We start from the raw sequence: 20,010 nt of genomic DNA, 5'->3' as shown, positions 1-20,010 counted from the left end.
TAAGACACCACCCTAGGTTTAGGTAAAAAGGGATGATTGCCTGTACAAGATCTAAAATAAAATGAAACCAACTAAAATTGATCTGCCTTTTTTTTATAATTCATTTTATCTTCTTCTTGTTGTTATTGTTGAGAGCATATACCAACTCAGCAATTTCTACCTGTACAATTCAGTGATATTGATAACATTCTTCAAATTGTGCACCCATTCTAACCCTCCTTTTCTGGGTTGTTCCTCTTCTGTTAACATAAACTCACTGCCCCCTAAGTTTTCTATCTAATCTTTCTAGTTGCTGTTATCAATTAGATCCCATATAGCTAGATCTTAAAAGCACAGTGCTCAAGACAGACATTCTTTACTAATTAAGCTAAACTACTGTTTGGTTTTAAGAAGACTTCAGGGGATATTTTTGGTTTAAGGTTTAAATATTACCTCAGGGCAAGAGTTCAGGGCTTTACCCAGCCTTCATGGCTCCAGAAAGTCTGGGTTTTTAAATTCTGTTCTCCATTTTCACTCTTTTGGTCAAGAATTGGTCTGCCCTTTATTATCACCACATACAAGCAATTCTAAACAATGTCAAAGCCTTTTGTGGTTCTAAGTTCTAAGCAATTGCTGTGGATACTTTTGGGTTTTAATAATATGTGTTGGCTTCAAATTTGCACATTTTTGTTATTTATCCTTTAATAAACATTGTTGTTGTTGTTGTTGTTGTTAGCTGCTGTTCAGTCAATTCCAGCTCATGGCAACACCATGTGTGCAGAGCAGAATTGCTTCATAGGCTTTTCAAGGCTGTGACCTTTCGGAAGCAGATTGCCAGGCCTGTCTTCCAAGGTACCTCTGGGTGGGTTTGAACTGCCAATCATTCAGCTAGTAGTCTATCCTTTAATAAACATTGTATTCTACATGAAAGCTAGTTAGGAGAACTCCCAGTTATATAATCATCCTTGACTCATGTAGACTCAGCTATACCTGTTTGTTTCAGGAGTAACTTCATAACAATTTGGAATTTTTCAAGGTTACTTTTTTTTTTTTTAGACACAGTTTATGTTTCTAATCCCTGTGGAATTAACTATCCCTTTGGTTAAACAGTGGAGCCCTGGTGGCTCAGTTGCTAACCAAAAGGTCAGCAGTTCAAATCCACCAGCCACTCCTTGGGAATCCTACGGAGCAGTTAGTTCTACTCTGTCCTATAGGGTCGCTATGAGTTGGAATCGACTCGACGACAATGGGTTTTTAATGGGTTTGGTGGTCAAACAGTAGATATAAAATAATAATATACTCGCTCCTCACTTATCTACATGGTTAGTTTCCAAAGACCAGGTCATTATACAAAAACCGTCATTAATCGAAAATGGAGGATGACCACATCAGATTACAAAATTGAGGCTAACTACATCATCACATAACTGAGAATCATAACCTTAACCATCACAGCCAGTAATGAACGCCAAGGTATGAGGTGAGAGTAACGCTGGCTGTGATGGTTAAGGCTAGTGTCAGCTTGGCTGGGCCATGATTCTCAGTGGTTTGGCGGTTATGTAACAATGTAATTTGGCAGTTAGGTCTATAAGTGAGGAGTGGGTGTAGTACAATGTTAATTTTGCAAGAAGGAGGTTAGTCACTAATACCTGTAGCCTTTGCCATTGATGAGGCCAAGAAAAGATTCCAACCTGGTATTTAGCTTGCTCCTTTCTGTCAGGAAAGGAAATTCCTGGACAGGAAAGCACCCTGTACTCAAAGCCAGTAGACCTGGGCCACAATCTTGGCTGTGTCCTTAATTACCTATATGAAGTTATGTCATTCATCTTTAGTGAGCTCAGTTCCCTTATCATCATCTATAAAGTAAGGGAATTGGATTAGATATTACCCAGCTCTAAATTCCAACCCCAGGAAGTCAATGTGGTGTGATATTTTTTATTTAATCCTGCAAAGCATTGTACAGAAGTGCAAGGTTTTGTTTAGGAAACTGGGTATGATTTTTATTTCCTGATTATGTCTTATTCCTATAGAAAACTAAAGGTTTCCTATTGTTGCTTATTTCATTTTTTTCCTTATGTAGACTATCTGCCACTAGTTCCACATAGAAACTTACCATCAATTGAAAATACTTCAAATCTATCTCTAGATATATGTCTTTTGTTGGTTTAGGAAGACTATCTTAATGGAGCTGAAATTGGCTTATAGGATGCCAAGCTTGAATATGTCACATTGGGCTGAAAAACAATTCTTTGGTAGAAAAGTGCTATTCAAAGTGTGGTTCATAGACCAGCCACAGCAGCATCACCTGGGAGCTTGTTAGAAATGCAGATTCATAGGCCCCACCCCTGACTCCATGAGTCAGACTCTCTGGAGATGATGCCCGGCAATCTGAATTTTAACAAGCTCTGTGGGTGATTCCTGTTCACACCTACACTGTAAGAACCCCTGACTCTCATAATTATTGCTTCAGACCCAGTGCATTGCATGCAGTCTTCCATCTTAGTACATTAATTCTCAAACTTGTTGCTAGATTTAATTTCAAATCAATTTAGAAACAGAAGATTTGGGCTTCACCTAGGTGTCTTTCCTGAAGGCTTTGAACTGAACGTGCTGGATTTAGCAGCTGACACTTAATCCATGCCAAACAAATGAGGTCTAGTAGCAACAGCTGAATCGGTAAACCTTGATTTACTTTCTGCTGGTTCCAAAGGAAAAAAAATCACTTCTTCCCTGGCTAGCTTTTACAGGTAAGCCTGCCCATTTGCTTTATTTCTTTATTAGTTAGTTTTAACAGCAGTGAATTGCAAACACTTCCAATATTTTTTTTCCTAGTAATTTTATTATGTTTGCTTCTCAAGGAAGAAAATCTCTTACACTACAAAGAAAACAACCAATATTTGAATAATGTTTTACAATTTCTGAAGTGTTTTCATGAGCATTTTCTCATTTAATTCTTATGGGAACCCTGGGAGTAGTATGATAAACAGTATGACTTTCCGCATAGCATGCTGGAAACTACTAAGTGGGGCCAGGATGAATGAAAAGCTAGATCTAACAATCTCAGGTCTAAGAGAAGTTGACTTAGGCAGAGAGACTGGCCCCTGCTCTGACCCATTCACAATGGGGAGTCATAGCACAATTCAGGCTAAGCATCAATGCCCAGGAATTCCAGTTCAGGCAATACAGGGAAGCCGACTGGTTCACAGGCTGAGCAGTCCATGTGTGGTGATAGAGGAGATACCAGAAGAAGAACCCAAATGTGCTGAATGAGTTACCAGAAAACTGATGGGAAGGTAGGCCTCTTGACAACTGGAGTCTCAGAGCTCGGAACTAAGAAACAGAGCATGTGGAATTATTCATCTATTCACTCAACACACTGAGCTCCAAATCTATAAAAGTCATTGTGTCCCTCTCTGGGAATAAAATTAAAGAGAAAAATCACAGATGTTGCTGCAATCATGGGGCTTTCAATCCTGTGGTAAAGCAGGGATTAACTAAATCATGCCACTTAAGGTATAATCACAAATTGAGCTAAGTGCTCCAGAAAAAAGGAATCACAGTTCCACGAAAGAGAATCTAACCTGGTCGGAAGAAGGAATGCTTCCAGGGAAGTGACTTAGCTGAGAGCTAAAGAAGAAGCAGATGTCAGCTAAGCCAATGTTCTCCAAAGTAATATTTATTTTCTACCTCGTCCTTTTGCAGTATCTAAATCTGTGGCTGTATTATATGGGTGCTATGTTCGGAATTGACTCGATGGCACTGGGTTTGGTTTTTTTTTTTTGTTGTTGTTATGTTATAATACTATATTAGCATAGCTATTGCTGTTAGTTGCCGGCAAGTCAGCTCTGACTCATAGCAACCCTAGATACAACAGAATGAAATGTTACCCAGTCCTACACCATCTTCACGATCCTTGCCGTGTTTGAGTCCCTTGTCGTGGCCATTGTGTACATTGAGTGCCTTCCACCCTGGAGGGCTCATCTTCCAGCACTATATCAAAAAACATCCTGTTGTGAGCTATAGTGTTTTCATTGGCTAATTTTCAGAAATAGATCACCAGGCCTTTCTTCTTAGTCTGTCTTATTCTGGAAGCTCCGCTGAAACCTGTCCACCATGGGCGACTCCACTGGTATTTGAAATACTGGTGGCATAGTTTCCAGCATCATAGCAACACATAAACCAGCAGAGTATGACAAAATGACACGTGGTGGTATATAGCTATAAAACTATACATGTATACAATTTATAATAAATATGCATACATTTGGGGTGATGTCTTAGGCCCGCCCTTACCATTTGTGAGGTGCAGGGTATGATGAGCATGAAAAAATTTAATAGAAACATAAGTAGGTGGGTGTAGACTGGGAACAAAACAAGAATCAGGACTTTCATATTTCCGCCTGTTAGGAAAACTGTATCAGCTTAAAGTCTAAGTAGCAAAAACTGTTCTCACTAAAGGACCTTTAATGCTCTTGCTCATCCCCACAACACACACAAGAATGTTAAACCTGCAAAGAAAACTGCCCATTGAATGCTCAATATAGGACAGAACTAAACCCCTGTATTAGTTATTCATTACTGCATAGAGGGAGCCCTGGTGGCACAGTGGTTAAGTGCTTGGCTGCCAACCTCAAGGTCAGCAGTTCAAACCTACCAACCGCTCCTTGTGAGAAAGATGTGGCAGTCTGCTCTCGTAAAGATTACAGCCTTGAAAACCCTATGGGACAATTCTACTCCGTCCCATTTGGTTGCTATGAGTTGGAATCATCTCTACAGCAATAGGTTGATTTTTTTTAACTTGCGTAACAAATTATCCCAAAATTCAGTTGCTTAAAACCACATTTTTTATCTCATAGTTTCTGTGGGTCAGGAATCCAGGCACAGTTTACCTGGGTCCTCTAACTCTTGGTCTCTCACAAGGCTGTGATCATCTCAAGACTCACCTGGGAAGAATCTGCTTCCAAGCTCACTCACGTCATTGGTGGTAGGATTCAGTTTCTCCTGGACCGTTGGACTGAGGCTTCAGTTCCTCATGAGCTGTTGGCCAGAGGCCTCCCTTGGTTCCTTGCCACACCTCACAACATGGCAGCTTGCTTCATCAGAGCAAGCTAGTGAAAGGGCAAGAAAGAGTGCCAGCAAGAGAGACAGTTCCAAAAAGATGGAAGTCACAGTATTTTGTAACCTAATCACAGAAGTGGCATCTCATCTCTTTTACCATATTCCATTTGTTAGAACCATGTCACTGGGTTCAGTCCATACTCAAGGGAAGGAGATCACATAAAGGTGTGAATAGTAAGAGGCAGGGGTCATTGGGAGCATGTCGAAAAGTGCCTAATACAATTTCCAGAGCAATACTTGGAAGCCTCAGCACAAATGAGGTAGCTAGTACAACAGTTATTCCACTCACCTTCTTGGATAAATATTACACCAAAAGTTTCCTTATAAGCCTACTCTAAACATTCCTTAATTTCATGTATATGTAATACATCTACACTGTAGTCCATACATAGTTCTCATTCTATAGCATGAACTATGGCTACCTCACTTACCTCATTTTCCTAGGACTCCCCACTCAACGCTTGCCAGCCACACTGTCAGTCTACCTAGAACCTCAGCTCCTCTATGACATATTTCCTCCAGAAATAGACTTGACTGTCCCTTCACTTCATTCAGGCCTATGCTTTCCTTGACCACCGCATCTTTACCCACTTTTCACACTCATTTACCCTGCTTCATGTTCCTTCCTAATGCTTATCACTAGCTGACATACTATAATGTACTTTTTCATCTGTTTATTGTCTGTCTTCCCCCAACAAACATGTACTTTTGGTCATAATTTCCACAGCCTGGAAAAGTAAGTGCTCAATAACTATTTGTCAAAATGGTGAAGGAATACTTTGTATTTAAGACAGGGAAAACCTGTATTTCATATTTATGTTTGTATGGCTTTTCTAAGACAATACATATCCACCTTTGGTTATTAGGAATTCTGCCATCATCTTTTTTCCCACCTTTATGATAATGAGAAAATCAATTATTAGAAACAGGAATATTTTCAAGGGCTTCTTTTGGAAAAGAAGCTGACCTTTAGCAATTTGAATTCCATTAACAGAATGTACTTTTCGTCTTTGCTGATAAATTTGCATTCGTTGAAAAAGGAAGAAGACCTTTAGAAAATACTACATCCAGAAAATTCTTAAGTACCTGATATTTTTCTTTGTAATGATTTTCTGTGTGGGATTTGTGTATTTGTTTTCATCATGAAAAGGAACTACTGAAAGGCCAAAGCTGATTGCCAAGATACGTTTTGGTGGTTTCTAAACAAACTTGCCTCATTCTGTGCAGAAAATTCACTTTGCTAAAACAAAAAGAATTAAAAGCCTTTTCAAGACCCGTCTTAAATGAATGAATAACAAAAAAAAAGTCCTTAGGTCAAAAGCCTATGAATGCTTTATTTGGCCTGGTTAATTGAAGTTAATATTTTAGGGAATATAATTATATATGAATCAAGAGCTGTATACATAGCACTACTGTTGTGTACTATGAGGGACACACAGATAAGCAAGGCTCATATACAGGTGTAGTTGAGAATGTGTGCTATGGAGTGAAATTTCTTATGTGACTCCAGCATACATTTGTTTAAGCCCCTGAGTCTCAGCACTTACCTCGTAGTGTTGTTGATTTAATTAAATGAATGACAAAATTACATGAAGCTCTTTGTGCAGTGCCTGACACATAGTAAATGCTCAGAAATGTTACCAAACACATGACATGTTACTTACAATTAGTTAAAGTTTTAAGAGACTGAAAACCCAAACTTATAGTAGCCGAAATAAAAAAGGTTAAAACACTCTCAGGTAAATGAAATCGCAAAGTATGGCATAATGACTGTTTATCAACAAGTCCAGTGGTGGTATGGCTGCTCAAAACGCATTGGGAGCCCCCATTGCTTCTGTCAAGTTGCACCCATGGCCAAACATTGACTATCAACTTTTGGAAGGCCCGCTCTTGGTGGTTTGGCTGTTTGACTAAAAAATCAAAACCACACAACTACGACAGGCTTCGCTTGGAAGAATAATGATGTCATACACTCTCACCAGAATTGTGTGAAAGTTAAATGGCTCCGCATCCTCACTAACACTTGGTATTGTCAGACTTTAATATTTTTTTTCCAATCTGGTGGTTATATTTTGGTATCATATTATAGTTTAAATTTGCATATCCTTGATTATAAATGGAATTGAGCAACTTTTCACACACTTATATCAACTGATTCTTTTTGAGGTTTTTTTTTTTTGTAGTTTTGTGTCTTTATTTGATAATCAGCTGTTAGTTTTCACCCGCATGGACTGCGTGTAGGTGTTTGAAAGTGATGACAGGTACATAGGTAACCAGCGTATAGAGCTGGTTTGGTGACTCTTCTTTCTCATGATGTTTTCTGGTCAACCGTACACAGATACGACAAAGGCTCAATTAATTTCGTCTTTGTGAAGTGTATGTTCATGATTATTGATGGTTGCACTATGAGGTTGTTTGTATTTTTCTTATTTACCTGTAGTTCTTTATATATTCTCAATACTAATCTTTTATCGGCTATATGTATGGCAAATCTCTTCTGCTCTGTCTGTGCCCTTCCTTTTACAAGTTAGTGGTGACTTTTTATAAAGTTCTGAATTTTAATTGATCAATATTTTTCTTTATGGTTAGCAATTTTTGTGTTCTGTTTCAGAAGTCTTTCTCTACTCTGAGGTTATGAAGGTATCCTTCTATACTAACTTCTGGAAGTTTTGTTATTTTGCCTTTCACATTGAGGTCTGTGATATAGCTGTAAATTATTTTTATGTATGGTTTGAGGTAAGAGATCGCTGTTCCTTTTTTTCCTACATGATTACCCAGTTGTACTGAAAAGACTGCCCTTTCTCCACTTCCATGTTCTATCTGAAATCAATCAAGTGTCAATTTGTGCTTGGACCCACATCTGGGTTCCCTAATCTGTTCCATTGTTCTATTTATCTATCTGTGTACCCAATACAATAGTTACTATAGCTATATAAGAAGTCTTGATATCCAGTAGTGTAAGTCGTCCCACCTTCAAGATAATTTTGTCTATTTTTGGCCCTTTATACACCCATATGGAGGCCTGATGGCGTAGTGGTTATGAGCTTTGGCTGCAAACCAAAAAAAAAGTCAGCAGTTCGAATCTACCAGACACTCCTTGGAAACCCTATGGGGCAGTTCTACTCTGTCCTATAGGGTCCATATAAGTCAGCATCAACTCAAAAGCAACAGATTTGGTTTTTGAAACACCCAAATAAAGTTTAGAATAAGCTCGTCACTTTCCACAGGAAATTTTCTTAAGTTTTGATTGGCATTTTATTAAACCTATTGATAAATTTGGGATAATTGTGTGTGTGTGTATATACACACACAGTGTACATGCACACACACAATAACAGGCCATCCAGTCCACAAAGATGATATATCTTTTCATTTATTTGGATCTTCTTTAATTTATCTCATTAAAATAGAGAGATGGAGGTCTTTGACAGAAAAATAGATTTATTCCTAGATACTAGATAATTTTTTATTTTATTACAAATTGTATCTTTTTATTTTATTTTTCTTTATTGCTAGCACAGAAAACATTTGATTATATAAAAATCAATGCAGTTGATCATATCCAACAACCTTGGTAGGTTCTACTAGTTTGTCTGTTATTTCTTTTGGATTTACCATTTACATACAACGATATCATTTTGCAGTGCAATGGATTGCTTTTGTGTGGCCTTTCTAGCCATGGTCTTGTAACTCCCACCGAAGTGATTGGGTGGGACTGTGCAAATAGGGCAATTGTGGCCCACCAAGGGGATTGATCAGTTTTGCCATCCTGCTGGGCTTGAAATGAGCCATCCCAGAGGCGGGAAAGAGAGGATCTCACCACCACCAAGGAAGAAGGGCCAAGGGAGAAGCATGTCCTTTGGACCCTGGATCCCTGCACTGAGAAGCTCCTGGAACCAAGAGACTGAGGGAGAGAGAGAGAGAGAGCTGTAACACTGAAGATGGTGAGAAAAAGTAGCAGAGAAATGACAGCAGGAGAGACTGTCAGCAGAGACCAGCAGCAGGAGATGGCATGGTATGCTTTCCGGCCCACAGAGTGAGATAGCTGAGGACCTTTGGGCAGGAGGCTTGCTGAAAGAGTAGGGTGCCTCTGGGTACTTGATGGATCTAGGTTTGCTAACCCATGAAGCTAGAGCTGAGCACCTTCATGCCGAGGCTTACTGGCAGAGTGGGGTGTCGCTGGGCACTTATCGGCGGAGCTAAAAGAGCTTTGTAACACCAACCTGAGTGGGGCAGAGACCGAGGGTCAAGGAGAGGTGTACCTGCACGTGCAGCTGAGAAGAGGCTGTCCTGATGGAAGAACTGTATCCTGAGTATTCCTTAACGTGAACTGTAACCTGTGACTTCCCAAATAAACCCCATAATCGTGAGTATTGTCTGAGAGTTCTGTGTGGCCATTGCAATGAATTACCTAGCCCAGCAGAGAAGTAGAGAGTGCCAAGGAGCGATGGTTGGTGTCAGAATTGGTAAAGATGGTAGAGAGAGGAGGCTTGTCTGACCTCCGCCTCAAGGAATCAGCCTTGGGTTGTTGATCTTGATTTTCCTCCCCCCTTGGGAAGTTAGAAGAAGTCAGATGCCCCCACCACACCATTTGTACACATTTGTGAATGGCACTTTTATTTCTTCCTTTTCATTCCCTCTCAAGCCTTCCCAAGATATCTGTTCTTTCAGATACTTGCTATATCTATGTTCATGCGCACAAATATATTGACATTTTACAGTAAGTTTTTATGGAGGGATGACACATATGCAGAAAATGCATTAATTATAAGTGTACAAGTTGTCATGGTTTGAATTATGTCCCCCAAGAAATGTGTTTATTAACTTGGTTAGGCCATGATTCCCAGTATTCCATGGTGGTCCTCCATTTTGTGATTGTAATTTTATGTTAAAGAGAATTAGGGTGGGATCGTAATACCCTTACCAGGTCACATCCCTGATCCAATGTAAAGGGGGCTTCCCTGGGGTATGGCCTGCACCACCTTTTATCTCTCAAGAGATAACAGGAAAGGGAGGCTAGCCGAAAGTGGGGATCTCATACCACCAAGAAGGCAGCACTGGGAGCAGAGCGTATCCTTTTGACCTGAGGTTCCTACGCTGAGATGCTCCCAGACCAAGGGAAGACTGATGCATCGCAAGGACCTTCCTCCGGAGCCGACAGAAAGAGAAAGCCTTCCCCTGGAGCTGGTGCCCTGAATTCAGACTTCTAGACTACTGGACTGTGAGGGAATAAACTTCTCTTTGTTGAAGCCATCCACTTGTGGTATTTCTGTTATAGCAGCACTAGAAGACTAAGACACAAGTTAATAAGTAGTCACAAAGAAAACACACTTATGTAACCACCACCCAAATCAAGAAGTATACAATTACCAGCACATCAGAAGCCCTCTCCATACCCTCTCACAGTCCCTAACTCAAGCCTTTTCCTAAAAGTAACCACTATCCTGATTTCTAACACTGTAGCTTAGTTTTACCTTTTTTTTTTTTAACTTTACATAAATTCTGACTTACAGTATTTAAGTCTCTCTCAATATTAGTAAGTATCAGTGGTACTGTCTGTAGCTATTCATTTGCATTGCTGTACAGTATCCCGTGGTAATCTAGCATGTTGATGACATTTTGGTAGTTTTCAGTTTGGGGCTAATATAAACAATGTTGTTATGAGTATTCTCATATATGCCTTTTGGTACACAAATGTACACATTTCTATTCAGTAATGAAAATTCTGGGTCAATAAAATAAAGGGGGAAAAAACATACTATAGCATTTGAATTATGGTGTTGGTGAAGAATATTGACTATACTATGAGCTGCCAAAAGAATGAACAAATCAGTCTTGAGCTGCCAAAAGAATGAACAAATTAGTCTTAGGAAAAATACAACCAGAATGCTCCTTAGAGATGAGAATGGCTAGACTTTGATTCACTTACTTTGAACATGTCATCAGGGAAGACAAATCACTAGAGAAGAACACCATGGTTGGTAAAGTAGATGGTCAGCAAAAACAAGGGAAACCCTCAATTAGATGGACTGACACAATAGCCACAGCAACGTTCACAAACATACCAACAATCATGAAGACAGCACAGGACCACCATGAGTCGGAGCTGATTTGAAGGCACCTGACAACCACATCTTAGTATGTAGGGAAAAAGTATTATAAAATAATGACTGAAATCACAACAGGTAGAGTTTCAGTGCACGTGTCTCTGGGCATGTGTAATCAGGTATCTACAAGGCCTTGGAGGAGCTCTGCAAAATAGTCTTGGCCACAGAGGTGAAGTAACATCCCTAATAAATACATTCATTCAATAAATATTTATAGAATTCCCATTAAATACCTGGCATCATTTTAGACTGGAGACTTAATGATGAATAAAAAACAGCCCACTCCAAGTTGCTTATAGCCAAACCCAGTGGTTCTCTCTCTAAAGGGCCTTTGGAAATGAAACAGGACACTTTTTTAATTATCACAATGAATACCAAACCAATTGCCATTGAGTCAAGTCTGACTCATAGTCATCCTATAGAACAGAGTAGAACTGCCCCATAGAGTTTCCAGGCAGTGGCTGGTGGGTTCAAACTGCCGATCTTTTGGTTAGCAGCTGTAGCTCTTAACCACTGAGCCACCAGGCCTCCATCATAATGAATAGTTCCACCCAAAATACCAGTAGCTTCCCCATTGAGAAATACATGCCAATCTAAGATCAATAAGTGACAGAACCAAGAAGTGCCTGACTCCAATAAGATACTCTTTCTAACCTATCACACTGTCTCTAAGGATAATAACAAATGGATTTTACAAAGTTACTAATGACTTAAAACGGGTCAGTGATGTTACATAGAGAAACAAAATCATAATGCCAGAGTCAGTGTCATGGATTGAATTGTGTCCCCTAAAATCGTGTCAACTTAACTAGGCCATAATTCCCAGTACTGTGTGATTGTCCACCATTTTGTCATCTGATGTGATTTTCCTAGGTGTTGTAAACCCTACCTCTATGATATTAATGAGGCAGGATGAGAGGCAGTTATGTTAATAAGGCAGGACTCAATCTACAAGATTAGGCTGTGTCTTGAGTCAATCTCTTCTGAGATATAAAAGAGAGCAGGAAGCAGAGAGACATGGGGACCTCATACCACCAGGATACAAGAGCCAGAATAGTGAGTCTTTTGAACCCAGAGTCCCCATGCTGAGAAGCTCCAAGACCAGGAAGATTGATGAAAAGGACCTTCCCTAGAGCCAACAGAGAGTGAAGGCCTTCCCCTGGAGCTGGGTCCCTGAATTCAGCCTTGTAGCCTCCTAGACTGTGAGAGAATAAATTTCTCTTTGTTCAAGCCATCCACTTGTGGTCTTTCTGTTATAGCAGCACTAGGTAACTAAGAAGGTTAGTTCTTAGAGAAATTTAATATAACGAAGGAACAAAGAAACAAAGGCTGTAAGAAATCAAAAGGAGACAGAAGTGAAAGTCCGTGTTATTTTGAAAAGGAAGCTTCAAAGAGATGAACACTCAAAAACATTAAAAAGATACTATTAATAAACTTTGGCACGAGATGCGGTGCGAGAAAATGAGAAAGAGAAAAATACCCACGAGATGTCAAGAAGAGAATGCAGGAAGATTGCATGTACTGTTTAGAACCTATTTGAATATCATGAGTTTGGAAATTTTGATGTAATTTTAGAACTAGGCTATACTTCTAGTTTCAAGTTCTTGATTTTTAGAGGAAAAAAATTATCAAGTTCTCTCTGAACAGTGCAGAAGTCTGAGTAATTTCTAAACATTATGTAACATTTGGGTAAAGTATAATTTTTAAAATCCCCATACTTGAGAAAAAGGATTTCAACAGAATGTCTTTAGGATCTAACCAAAATTTAGGATAACTTCAAAAGCAGATTTGGACAGCCCAGAAAAAGCGTGGCATTTATCATTAAAAGTCTTTAGGTTGGATTTTGGTTCTATTACTAACTTGTGAAATCTCTGGGGAATAAACTTGATCTGCCTAAGTGTCCATTTTGTTGTCTCTAAAATAGGCATAGTACCTCTGAAAGTTGTTATTTTTTAATGGATCCAGGAACAGTTGTCCTTATTATCAAGGTGGGGCTGGTAACAATATCATTCAAATTCAGCAAAAAAAAAAAAAAACAACAGCTAAAACCCACTATATCTGCAACATGTGTGCTCCTAAAGCTTATGACCCCTCAGTCCCTACCTCTAGCTACTTAAATGAAAATTTTGAAGGTGGTATTTCCCTCACTTACAGAGGAAAGAAGTACAGCAAAGCACCAATTCAAAACTCTGCTTACCAATCCCTCATCATACTCTCTGGATTTTGTATGCCAATCATAGCCCATCAGTACATAGATTATATGAGCTGTGGAAAATGTCACCATGATGTGTCATGATTGTTGCTGAGTTCCCACTTTTACTCTCTACTAATTGCTCAAAACTTTCACAAGGTTGATTTTCTTGGTTGTATGAGTCCTTGTGGGAGGATTTCTATAGAATATGTTCCTAAAAAATGGAATTCACTTTTACATAAGATCGGTGGAAATACAAATTGGTGCAACATTTCTGAAGGACAATAGGCAATATAAATATAAATTTAAAAGTACATACTCTTTGTTATGGATTGATTTATATCCCTGAAAAATGTCTGTCAACTTGGCTAGGCCATGATTCCCAGTATTGTATGATTGTCCACCATTTTGTCATTTGATGTGATTTTCCTAGGTGTTGTAAATCCTACCTCTATAATGTTATAGAGGTAGGATTAGAGGCAGGTATATTAACGAGGCAGGAGTCAATCCACAACATCAGGTTGTATCTTAAGTCAATCTCTTTTGAGATATAAAAGAGAGAAGCAAGCAGAGAGATGGGGAACCTCCTACCACCAAGAAAGCAGAACGAGGAGCAGAGCACATCCTTTGGACCCAGAGTCCCTGCTCTGAGACGCTCCTAGGCCAGGGGAAGATTGATGACAAGGACCTTCCCCCAGAGCCAACAGAGAGAGAAAGCCTTCCCTGTGAGCTGGCACCCTGAATTCAGACTTCTAGCCTCCTAGACTGTGAGAGAAAAAATTTCTGTTTGTTAAAGTCATCCAATTTCTGTTTGTTCTGTTATAGCAGCACTAGGTAACTAAGACACTCTTTGACCCTAAAATTCTAGTCCTAGAAATTAATCCTACAGATATACTCTCCTATGTACCCTCCTATGTTTGGTGCAGCATTTCTATAATAAAAAGAAAACAAAACAAAATACATGACCATTCTCATAGGACTGGTCAAATCAATTACGGTACAACCTTAGGGTATAATGCCCTGCAGTCTTTGAAAAGGATGAAATAGAGACATATGTAATAGCAAGGAAAGTGGTAATGATATAATATTTTTAAAGTGGATTATACAACAGCATATGTAGTATATATTTAGATATGCATCTATGGATCCATATTCACTTACATGTGCAATGAATAACATCCATTTTCAATACCTCTATTTTTATTTGGAGTTATGGTTATGCAGAAGACTGTCATTTTCTATTTCATATATTTATATATTATCTGAATATTTAATAAAAAGTTTGCAAGACTTCTATAATGTTAAAAGAAACCTTTTTGAAAAAAAATATTCTTTAAGGATCATTGTGCCAATTTTTCATGGCCATTTAAAAAAGTACCTTGTTTTACAATTGCACAGCAATCAGGAACATCGACAGATATTTTCCTTGGTCCAGGTCATCAACTAAGATTTATTCACAAGATTCATCCCACCCACTTTGACTTCCTCCCAGTCAACTATCATTGACTCCTTGGATCCCCCTGGAGCCCTGGGTGCCATCCTGGCTTAGTCCCTCTCCTCATCATCCACCGCACTCTACTTTCTGTTATTTCTTATTCACTGTCTTAATTCCTTTCACCCACTGTTGTTACCTGACTGGCTTGATTCAGAAGTCCATGTCCATTCCAGCCTACACCTTTCCACTTTTTTTGGGTCCCAAAGGTGATCCAAATGACATGAATAGAAATGGACCATATATATAAAGTACCACCCTGTGGTACAGATGTGTACTGTTTACTGAATATCCACGTCTTCACTTGTATTTCCAAGACAACTTGCAATTGAACAGAGAACAAACTGATTGGTTCTGGGCAATAGACTCTGAACAGAAGTGGTCATTGATAGACTAAGGTAATGAAAAGTTGCTGTGGGACCCTCCAGCATGCTCTTCTGTTATGATCTACGACAGCAAGATGGCAGCGGACTGGATCCCTGATCTGCAACTGGACTTTGATTTATTAAGTCACTGAGATTTAGGGGCTAAATTGTTATCTATCCTATCTAAAAAATTCCTTAACAACATAGTTAACATAATGCCATTGCCCTGATTATCTACAAGATTATTGGATTATTCATTCATTTTTAAAATATGTACTAAGTATCCTGTACAGATATTGCATTTTGGTGACCCAAGATCTGTATCAGTCTGAGTATGTTTTATTTGGACTGCAAATTGTTTTTAAATATGCTTGAATTAGCTCCAATCTTTAAATATTAGGATATTTTGCCCAAAAACTCTTCCGTGTTTTCAGCTTCTCTTGAAACAATGGTAAATCCTGGCAACACTAAGCAGATATTTCTACACAGCAGTAATTGGATAGAGCTAAGTAACAATAGTCCCCTTTACATAGGGCATAAGCTTCCAGGTTGTCACAATGCCTACCGCTTTATATTGTAGCCACTCATTTATATTACCTTACTGTCCTCTGTAGGCATTTGAGCTTGCAAGCTCCAGTGGAAGCCAGCCTCTGTGCCTGGCCCTGGAAATAAATACAATATTTAGCAAAACAGATACCATCCCTGTGCTGGATAAGTTCCATCTGCCCTACCAGATCCACTCTGATCTTTTCTCCACCACAGGCTGTCTTGCCCTCTGGCTTCTGTTGGGTTTAACCAGTGGGAAGGCCTACAGGGTACTGGAGGGAACTAGAAGAGTGAGAACAGGGTATATCTTCCTCTGACTCTCTCCCTATAAGGTTACCACGGGCTGCCTGTCCCTTTGACCAAAAGTCACAGCTCATGTCAGGCAGCCCTCTCCACACAGCTTTCCTTCTCCCTCTTCTTGTTCCTTCAAGTTTGAAGAAGGTAATGGCACCAAGAAACAAATATCCTTGGGGTGCTGTACTATCTCCTGCTTTGTTTTCACCCCACCAACCGTTTTGAAAATAGTTTCTTTATTAAATCCTCCTCAAATTACCCAATTTGAGAATACCACCTTTTTTCCTGCTGGAATCCTGATAACAGCCCCTGTCCTTGCAGGAATGTATATGATTGGTAAAACCATTCCTGAACGGCCATCTGAGGTCTCAGGTAACTTTCTTTACCTTTCTTCTTTTACCCTTTGCTTTTCCTACTCATTCCTCTCTCCCTTTCTACTCTTCATTCTTACATTTACCTTTAAACTGGCCTATTTACTCAAGCCAGGATCTTTTCTTGAGACAATTATTTAACACTCTTGACTGTGTTCATTATTGTTGTAGCCCTAGAGCAGCAGGTCTCAACTATGGCATTGTGACATAAAAGCAGCAATTGGCCATCAGGAATAACCCAAATAATTTATTACTAACTTGATTAAGACACTAAATTTTAAGAATTGTATTAGTCAAATTTCTGTCAGATAAACCAAAGTCACTCTACATACCTAGAGAAGGAAGAGACTTAATATAGATAATAAAAGTCTACACGACCATTAAAAGGGCTGGGGAGTCAAAGTCAGGAAGGCGGCTTTCCAGAAATCTGGGCGTGAAAAAATTGAAGGGAATCTGGCACCAGTGATCCCAGCCATCTGCAGCACTGCAATGGATGAGTCTGATGATGACCTCCAAAAGTCAAAGTCACCAACAATAACCTCAGCTACCTGCCTGTAGCTACCATCACAGAGCAATGTCTTCTCCTTCTCTTCTACCTTCCAACTATCATGCAGGCAGCCACCACCGGTGGAATCTAATTGAAACTCTGCTTATAAGGGAGTCTGGAAATACAGCTTCCAAGATTCCGCTGGTGGGGCGTGGTGGAAAGCTGTAGAAGGCTTTTTAAAGGACACACTCTATATGCCAATAAAAAAATTACACATGGAAGATAAATTTCCTTATAACTACAGGAAGGCATTCAAGTGTCTTCCTGTAATAATAGTACTCTCTCGTATTTGCATGCCGAGCTTTTCTGAGTGGGAAGAGAAGACTGTGATGTTATAGTGAGTGAGCTGGGAATTCGCGTTGGAGTATGTTCACTCATCGGACCACTGTTGAGACAGAAAAATGAAGTTGAGAACAATTGGACTAGAGTATCTGAAACTACGTCTTCCAGTTTCCTACCCCAGCTCCAAAGCAACGTGGAAAACACCATGTCCTAGATACATGCTGATCAAATCAAAGGTGATGATCATGCATTAAGGATGAGGATGCAAGGTCTGTTTATCATCCCTAGAAGAATATTTCAGAGCTTGGAAATGAGGTCATTTTGTTTTTAGTCTGAACAGAAAGATATTTGAGATCCTGCCAAAATGTGCGGGTTCAGATTAATCTTAATTTAGTCTCTTGACGAAACTAACACTGGAATTGATTTCTTCTACATACTTCGGAGCAATTTTTCACTCAAGTTATGTAAGCAGTTATGTCCTCTCACCCACCACCCTTAGTGTTAGCTGTATTCAATACTAATAGAATGGGTTCTTCACTTATTATAAGGTGATAGGAATTTAATCAGTAGGTGGCGCAGTGGTTAAGAGCTTGGCTGCTAACCAAAAGGTCAGCATTTCAAATCCACCAGCTGCTCCTTGGAAAGCCTATGGGGCAGTTCTGCTTTGTCCTGTAGGGTCGCTGTAGGTAGGAATCAACCCAAGGGTAACGGGTTTATTACCCTCCTTCTGGCTTCTGAGAGGCAGTAAAGAGTAAGGCTTTCTTTCATTCTCTTCCTTTTCAAAGGGATATTCGCCAATGTAAATACTATTATGTTTACATTATCCCGTGTTTTGAGTATGACTCTTCCTGATGTCAACTTAAGTTGTTCTTTTCAGGTCCATGTTACCCATTCTGGAGGCGATAGGGAATAGAAGTTAAGCACATAGGGGCTGGTGTCAGGCTGTTTGGATTTGAAATCTGGCTTAACCACTTGTAGTGGGTTGATTAGTGTCCCCTAAAAGATATATTTAAGTCCTAATCCCTTGTACCTGCGAATGTGACCTTATTTGGAAATAGGATCTTTGTAATTATGGATCTTGAGATGAGATCATCTTGGATTTAGGGTGGGCCCTAAATCTCATGACTGATATCCTCTTAAGGAGAGGAGATGACACAGAGACAAACACAGAGAAGCAGGTGATGTAAAGACGAAGGCAGAATCTGGAGTAATGCATCTATGAGCCAAGGAACACCAAAGATTGGCGGCTGGGAGACAGGCATGGGATGGATCCTCCTTCACAGCCTCCGGAAGTAACCAACCCTGCTGACACCTTGACTTTGGACTTCTGGCCTCCAGAACTGTGAAAGAATAAATGTCTGTTTTTGTTCTTATTTTTTAAGTCACCCAGTTTATGATACTTTCTTATGCCACTAATATACCACTATGAGCCATGTGACCTTGAGCAAGCTGTCTTTACCTTAGTTTCTTTATCTGTTAAATAGGAATGATAATAGTACACAATAATAATAGGGCTATTCTGAGGGAGCAGGAGATCAATGGGATGCAGACCCCAAATTCTCATAAAAAGACCATACTTAATGGTCTGACTGAGACTAGAGGAATCCCGGCGGTCATGGTCCTCAAACCTTCTGTTGGCACAGGACAGGAACCATTCCTGAAGACAACTCATCAGACATGAGAGGGACTGGACAGTGGGTAGGAGAGAGATGCTGACGAAGAGTGAGCTATTTATATCAGGTGGACACTTGAGACTGTGTTGGCATCTCCTGTCTGGAGGGGGGATGGGAGCATAGAGAGAGTTGGAAGCTGGCAAAATTGTCACGAAAGGAGAAACTGGAAGGGTCGACTCATTAGGGGGAGAGCAAGTGGGAGTACGGAGTAAGGTGTATATAAACTTAAATGTGACAGTCTGACTTGATTTGTAAACGTTCACTTGAAGCTCAATAAAAGTTAATAAAAAAAAAGAGTAAAGAAAAAAAAATAGGGCTATTGTGATGATTAAATGAGATAATATATGTAGAGTACTGAAAACAGTGCCAATCGTGAAATAAGAGCTCAGTAACCAAACCCACTGCCGCTGAATTGATTCCGACTCACAGCAACCCTATAAGACAGAGTAGAACTGCCCCGTAGGGTTTCCAAGGAGCGGCTGGTAGATTTGACCCGCTGACCTTTTGGGTGGCAGCCAAACGCTTAACCACTGAGCCACCAGGGCTCCAAGAGCTCAAGAACCTGTTGCTGTTGAGTTGATTCTGACTCATAGCAACCCTATAGGACAGAGTAGAACTGCCCCATAGGGTTTCCAAGGAGTGCCTGTTGGATTCGAACTGCTTACTTTATAGTTAGCAGCTGAACTCTTAACCACTATACCACCAGGGTTTCCAAGAGCTCAACAGTATTAGCAATTACTATTATTCGATGTCGTATTTCCCTCAAAGATCTAATCAAAATTGCTGTAACCTCCACTCAAAGCTTCCTTAGTCCTTACAGTGGCAGAGGCTCTAAGAATCTCTCCCAGCATCTTAGTGTGAGATTTGTGTGCCTGGTGAATTGAATAATGAATGTAGTTGCCAGGAGATACTGTTTTCTGATATCTTGTCACTCCTTTTTAGCAGAATATGCTTGGGAAACACTGTGTAAGCTGAACTATTTCCCCACGTACAATAGATGCCCCAGCCTCACTGTATTACATGCAGTTTCCCGAACATGCCAGGC

The sequence above is a fragment of the Elephas maximus genome, chromosome X (genome assembly GCF_024166365.1).
Source record: "Elephas maximus indicus isolate mEleMax1 chromosome X, mEleMax1 primary haplotype, whole genome shotgun sequence".
In the NCBI taxonomy this organism is placed as follows: domain Eukaryota; kingdom Metazoa; phylum Chordata; class Mammalia; order Proboscidea; family Elephantidae; genus Elephas; species Elephas maximus.
The sequence above is the reverse complement of the archived record's forward strand: the minus strand, read 5'-3'. Positions refer to the sequence as shown.